Source organism: Odontomachus brunneus, unplaced genomic scaffold (genome assembly GCF_010583005.1).
Source record: "Odontomachus brunneus isolate Ranch 3 - 2012 unplaced genomic scaffold, Obru_v1 Obru_scaffold_253, whole genome shotgun sequence".
NCBI lineage: Eukaryota > Metazoa > Arthropoda > Insecta > Hymenoptera > Formicidae > Odontomachus > Odontomachus brunneus.
In genome coordinates, this window is record NW_022639703.1 from 142,192 (window position 1) to 149,637 (window position 7,446).

The 7,446-nt window shown below is 36.8% G+C and overlaps 1 protein-coding gene across 1 annotated transcript in view; it reads left to right on the top strand.

The window, feature by feature from the left end:
- The window catches only part of LOC116852735 (leukocyte tyrosine kinase receptor-like), a 360,643-nt gene that overhangs the window by 109,953 nt on the left and 243,244 nt on the right, over window positions 1–7,446 (top strand). The gene's annotated exons all lie outside the window — the stretch shown is intronic.

Below are 7,446 nucleotides of genomic sequence, written 5' to 3' on the forward strand. Positions count from 1 at the left end.
CGCGCGCGTGTGTGTGTGTGTGTGTGTGTGTGTGTGTGTGTGTGTGTGTGTGTGTGTGTGTGTGTGTGTGTGTGTGTGAAAGAGAGAGAGAAAGAGAGAGGGGGATAAATTTTCATTTATTAGATGCAATAATGAGAGGAGAGTACTTTTTATGCTTATAGTGCAACATAGTTGGTAGGGTAAGGTAGTACAAAGGTGATAGGTACAGATGATTTAACGTTGCAGGGATTCTGAGAGAGTGTGGAAGTGGCTTAAGAGCAACCGTGTGTATTGAGTGTGTGGAGACAAAACCGTAATATATCGGTCTATTAGGGACATGAAGCTGCAGACTTTTATGATTATCCTAATATTTGAAAGTGCGTGCAGTTTATTTATAAGTCGCGTATTGGGTGCTGCTCTAGCGCTTGGTTAAATAACTGTTACCTAGGTTTACGTTGAGCCATGTTAGTTTACAGTTTTATAGAAGTTTATGTGCGACGGCCTATGATCATCGTTAGATTTTTCCACGTTGGGACTTAGATTTAATGGTTCGGGTGTATTAACGGGACACATATGTTGTCGTCGCGACAGTTGCATAAACAGTTCAATATTTACAATCGGATATTCTTATATTTTATCGGTCTATGTCTTATATTACTCACGAGATATATAGTTTAACATATGCGTTCGTTCTAACACGTGATAATACAGATGAAATAATAAAGAGAAAAGAAAATAATAGCGCGGAATCCGTAGAACGTAATATATGTAAGAAAATATGATAAAACTCCTATTTAGGGGACCCCCCTCAAATGACCATGATCTTGACATATGTTATAGAGGTCATCCTCCTGAGTGACCTGAAGGTTTTAGCCGTCGCTCGTTGTTTGTTAAAAAGTTATTAACAAAAAAAAGTTGTATGAATGTAATGTAATTTTTCAAAACAGTTCTATAAAATACACACTTTTCCTTTCACTTTTGTGAGAAATTTTCACTCTTTAGCTTAGGTACAACAGACTTGGCCCCTTCCCGCCGCGGTGCGGAGGGTCGGGGGGAGCGTAGACGGCTAGACAGGCAGAGACAGGCATCTTTTTTATTAATATCTCGGAAACTATAAGCGACCACCATATAGCCATGTTTATATTATTGAAATATGGTAAAAAATAAAAAAGGTGCTTGTCCCTAGCTGAGGCTACGCCCCTCAGACCTCCTGCACCGCGGCGGGGGAGGGGCGCAAGTCTGTTGTACTTAAGTTAATGAGTAAGAATTTCTCACGAAATTGTGAGAAAAAATGTGTATTTATAAAACTTAAAATATAATAGGAACACACGCACACATCGCGAGTCCGCTCTATCGGACGGGCGAGCGCGCTTGCTGGCGAGCAGTGTGTGTGTGTGTGTGTGTGTGTGTGTGTGTGTGTGTGTTAACGGTACACAGTATCAAGAAATTGTTATATATTTTTCTAACTTTTTTCATCAATAACTTTTTAACAGTCAATGAGCGACGGCTGAAACCTACTGAAGGTAAAGAAAGTGACCTCTATAACATATGTCAAGGTCAAGGTCACCTCTGAGAGAAGTTCCCTAAACAGGAGTTTTACCTTATCTTACTAGCCGAATACAAAAGTTTTTCTGCAAAAGCATTTCTAGCTAATTTAATCATATAGCATGTACCAAATATTGCATACACCTTAGAATTATTGTATCGGTGTTTAAAATGAGTTGTCATTATCTCTGAAATAAAATAACAGCCTAAATTTGTCATTGTAGAAAAATTAACTTTTGTTCCACCACAAATAATAGAACGCACTGTGACTCTGACATCATACAATCTTTTCATTGTCTCAAGAAGTAATTTACTTTGATTGTCACTTGTAATTTTATTTACAAAAAGTGAGCTATTAAAGTTTTAAATTTAGTGCTGTATGAAACAACTTGGAATACTACATTATACAGCTTCTGATACAATAATGTTTCGTTATATTGTAATTTCAGATCTTTTCCAACAATTTACAGGGTAATCTACATATCCTTTGAATATACTGTTATTGTCATATATTATAGTAGACTTAATAGACATTGAATTCATTATTAAAGCTACGTCTTTTAAATAATTAATATTTTCTTTCTGTAGAAACTGAAAAATTATATTAGGAAAACCTTCTTGACAAAAAGATTCTGCAACATATGTCCGTAATGTTATCTCATGGGGTAGACTTAAGTGTTTACGAATAAAATTGTATGCTTTAGGAGAGTAAAAATATAATGTAGATGTAAATATTTTTACTTCATCCGAATATCTCCTTTTAAACTTTTCATCCTTACTTTTCAGTTTATTTTATAATATATCCAATTACAAACCGATAAAATGAGCAGTACTTTTTCTAATTCATCTAATGAGTTACCTGCATCCTTTAATTCATTACTTTGATACACAGAATAACTAAAGGAATGTAACAATCTCCCGTTATGAGTTTTTCTGGCGGTCACGAAGTTTGGGAGTGAGGTTCGTTCAATGAGAGCTCGTGAATCTTGGTTTACACATTTTTTTTATTCGTTTGTCATGTGGTTATGGATATACAGGGTGTCCCATTTTAGAAAATCTACTCTGATAATTCTTCATTTAAGCATATTCAGCAAAAATGTTTCAGATAAAAGTTTTCGGATTCAGAGGGGGACATTCGAAGGTGATCTTGATTTTGACTTTGGAGGTCATTCAAAGGTCAACTTTACTTTTTAAATAGAAACATCTATTTTTTTATTACAGAATTTTATTCTACGTAAAGGAACTAACTTTTGTTTGAAAAAAATTTGTATACGATCTATATTTTCTAAGAAACGGAAATATCTACAAAATTATTGGTTTCAATAATTTTTTACTCAAATTCTATTAACTTTACCGAAAAATAGCAAGAAATAAAAATTGTTTATTTTCTTCTCATAGAGCTCTGAGAATTTTTTCAGAATTTTTAAATTAACTTCTTAGCATTTTCTTGAAGTACTAAATAGTTTATACAAAATTATGAAAAAATTCCCTATGAGCTCTATGAGAAGAAAATGAACAATTTTTATCTTTTCTGAATTCTCTTTAATCTTGTTCGCGTTATATTCGCTTTTCCCTCGCTCGTTAGGGTTATATCGTTATTAGTCGCTGCTTATCGACATTTCTGTCTCTCTTTCGCTTTTGTTTTTGGTTTTTATTAGTTTTATTATTAGTTTTTACTTAGCTTGTCTCCTATCGTGTTCTTGGCGCGTGTCGCGGCTGTACGGTGCACTGTTAAATATTGGAGGATAAAATTTAAACCAATTTCTTGAGTTAAATAATATTTAGTTATTTTTAACTATCATGTGTGTTAAAATTTATTATTTTAACACAAACCATGTGTTTAAAAAAACAACCACATCTAATCAACCCATTTAAAACACAAAATTGTCATTTTTTACTAAAACAAAGGTTACATTAACATGCACATAATAAAAAATAAACTAAATTTTAGTCAAATTTAATACATTTCTTAAGTTAAATTATTTAACTCCATTACATTAATTAAATTAACGACATATTTAGTAGGAGCAGTGGCGACTTATAGGAATGGTTAAAAATAACTCAAATTGAGTATAATTTGACACTACGGATTTAACAGTGTGGGTCGGTGTGCAGAGGGCGCGCCAAGCGATTGTTTCGTTGCGGTTGTCGGTGACGCGCATTGTAGCAGTGCATTGTTACAAATCCATTTATGTTAAAGAAAAGTATATAATTTTATTAAAGAAAAATATAGTTGCATTTTGCAAATATATTGGTGTATTATTCAAAAAAATATAATTACAAAATCCCCATATAGCACAAATCTCTAAAAGACTTCTTAAAGAGTTCCAAAAGAGTTTCCAAGTCCTCCAAAATATTTTTGGAATTCTTTAAGAAGTATTTTAGAGATTTACGCTTTATGGGTCATAGATCATACCCAGGAAAAAAGTTCACATATAATCATATAAAAACATATATGATTATATATTGGGAATATAAATTAGTTCGGTCCGTTTTTTGTGGTCAAAAATGCATTTATTTTAGAACAAAATGAATGAACAGATTAATCAAAGTATTGTCCATCGCTGGCTACTATTTTTTCCCACCTCTCAGGCAATTGTCGAATTCCATCTCGAGAAAAAGTCTCGTCTTTTGAGGCGATCTAAGTTAGGAGCCAATTTTCGATTTCTGCGAAAGAAATGAACCGGTGACCTGCCAAATCGTGCTGCATCCGTCGGAACAACCAGTAATCAGAAGGCGCAATGTCCGGCGAATACGGCGAGTGCGGTAAAATATCCCACTTAAGCGTTTCCAAATAATTTTTTACGACTTTTGCGACATGAGGCCGAGCGTTATCATGCAGAAGAATAACTTTATCATGTCTTTGCTCGTATTCCGGCCGTTTTTCTCGTAATGCACGGCTCAAACGAATCAATTGTAGCCTATACCGATGGCCCGTAATGAAATCGCCAGGTTGTAGCAGCTCACACCCTTTTGGTTCCACCAGATACACAGCATGACCTTCGAATGCAAGCATGAATATTCGGCTTTGGTGTTGATGTTGAGGTCGATGGCAACGATTGACCGGGCATAGCGTAATCTTTTTTCTTCTTGGGGTTATCGTAGAATATTCATTTCTCATCCCCATTCACAATCCGATGTAAAAACCCTTTCTTTGTTGCCTTTAAATCAGCTGCTCGTAAGTGAAAAATCGCCTTTCAACGTCTCTCAGTTTCAGTTCATAAGGCACCCAATTGCCTTGCTTGTGAATCATTCCCATGGATTTCAATCGTATGGAAACTGTTTGTTGCGTAACTCCCAATGATTCTGCAAGCTCCTCTTGCGTTTGACTCGGATCTTCATCGAGTAATGCCTCCAATTCTTTGTCTTCGAATTTTTTGGCTGTCCAGAGCAAGGCTTGTCTTCAACGCTGAAATCACCATTCTTGAAACGTCGAAACCATTCCCTACATGATTTATCAGTTGGAGCATTGTCACCATAAACTTCTACAAACATTCGATGCGCTTCAGCTGCACTTTTCTTCCAATTAAAGCAGAAAACTAAAACCTCCCGCAAATGCTGCTTAGTTAACACAAAATTTGACATATTCAACACAGTAAAAAACAGGGGTTTTGTATGAAACTCAAAGTGATAAACTAAATATTATTGACAGATGTCTAACCTCTCCGAAACCACCGAAATCAGCTGTTACTATGAAACATTCATAACAGCCAGAGCCATCTTTTGAAAACGGACCGAACTAATTTGTACTCCCAATATAATTATATAGAATGCCCAAAACCTTTTTTATAACAATTTGTGGAAAAGTAGAAAGGTTTAAACGAAGCAGAAAAGTCAATGCCATTTTGCAAAATTCGCAATGGTTAATGAGGAATTAATTATTTTGTCTAAGCTAATTGGTACATGGAAAGCGGCAGTCGAAAGAAAGATGTCTCCGGCCGGTGCGCGACCGTGACATTCGCGAATTATGGCTTGCTGCGTCTCTCCGCCCATAGCTACGAGATACAGCGAAGCGTGATATACTAACACATTCGTGACATCTACGCATGACATATTCGTATACCGACGGCGAATCGAAGCGTGTCGCCACTTCGGCTGCATACGTGTATGTAGAGGTGACGCAGTGAACGGTATGTAACCGAGTTTGCGCATGCGTCATCTACATCATGCGCCAATGGTAGCCACAGAACATAGTTGACACAAACGTATAAACTTAAGCCTGCGAAATTTTGTTCCGCACAGGCCATCACTAGAGGTGACACAGCAAGCAGTATGTAAATTGAACAGGATAGGTCATGGTGGCTCAATCGCCTGGCCGGCACGGTCGTCAAATCTAAACGTTTTAGATTTTTTCCTATGGGGCTATGTAAAAAGTTTAGTCGAACATCGGCGTAATGCTACAAAGAATGAAGTTCGTGAAGGCATTAGTCTTCGATATTACGCCGCAAATGTAATTCGCAATATTATTTAAAGAGTCAAACATCTTTTACTTTGAATTATAACAATGGATTAGGCCTACTGGGGAAACCACTATAAAAGAAACGCATAATGCTATCTATCGCAAAGTGGTGTGGAAATAACAGAGTACTGCCACTTTTCTGACACGACGTCGAGAAGACGAAAGATAATTATTTTTTGGAGTACAATTCTATGTTACATGCTGTTCGCTGTGTCACCTCTACATACACGTATGCAGCCGAAGCACGCTTCGATTCAGCATCGATTTGGCACACGGATATATCATGCACATATGTAGCGTAACACTTCGCTGTATCTCGTAGCTATAGACGGAGAGACGCAGCGAGTTGCGATTCGCGAGTGTCACGGTCGCGCACCGGCCGGAGACATTTTTCTTTCGACTGCCGCTTTCCGTGTACTCATTAGCTTAGACAAAATAATTAATTTCTCATTAACTATTCTACTGCCGCTTTCCGTGTACTCATTAGCTTAGACAAAATAATTAATTTTTCATTAACTATTGCAAATTTGGTAAAATGGCATTAACTTTTCTGTTCCGTTTAATTCGCCTAACTTTCTCACGAATTATTGTAAAAAAGGTTTCGTACACCTTGTATATAAATTTTTTCGGTCTACATATGTAATCATACATATGACTATATATAATTATGTATGTCCACATAAAAACCAAATATTGTTGAATGAAAGAAGGAAAACAATTAGATTCAATTAAATGTCGACATTGGCTATTATAAACATAAACATTTACTTTAATTATATCTTTACAACAGCATTCTTTTCAATGTAGGCACACATAATTATATATGGTCATATATGTTATACAGGGTGTCCCGAAGTCCCATGATGACCCTTGGTGAGAACGTAGAACGGATTGAGGTGAGCAAGAAAGTCCTGTGCCGTTTTACGATATTCGCAATAGTTTTTGAGAAATTAATTATTTTGTCTCAACAAATCAGCGTACAGAAAGCGGCAGCGGAAAGAAAGATGCCTTCGGCCGACGTGCGACCGCGACACTCGCGAATCGTATCTCGCCGCATCCCTCCGCCCATAGCTACAAGACATAGACTCGCTATGTCTCGTAGCTATGGGCGGAGGGATGCGGCGAGATACGATTCGCGAGTGTCGCGGTCGCACGTCGGCCGAAGGCATCTTTCTTTCCGCTGCCGCTTTCTGTACGCTGATTTGTTGAGACAAAATAATTAATTTCTCAAAAACTATTGCGAATATCGCAAAACGGCACAGGACTTTCTTGCTCACCTCAATCCGTTCTACGTTCTCACCAAGGGTCATCATGGGACTTCGGGACACCCTGTATATGGACAAAATTTATATACAAACTTTTTTTTTCGGGTACTAAACACAATGAAATTTTTTTAAATATTATTCTGTCTTAACATTCTATCTTGACTTAAAAAAGAGCTATAAATTGTACCCCCCCCCCCC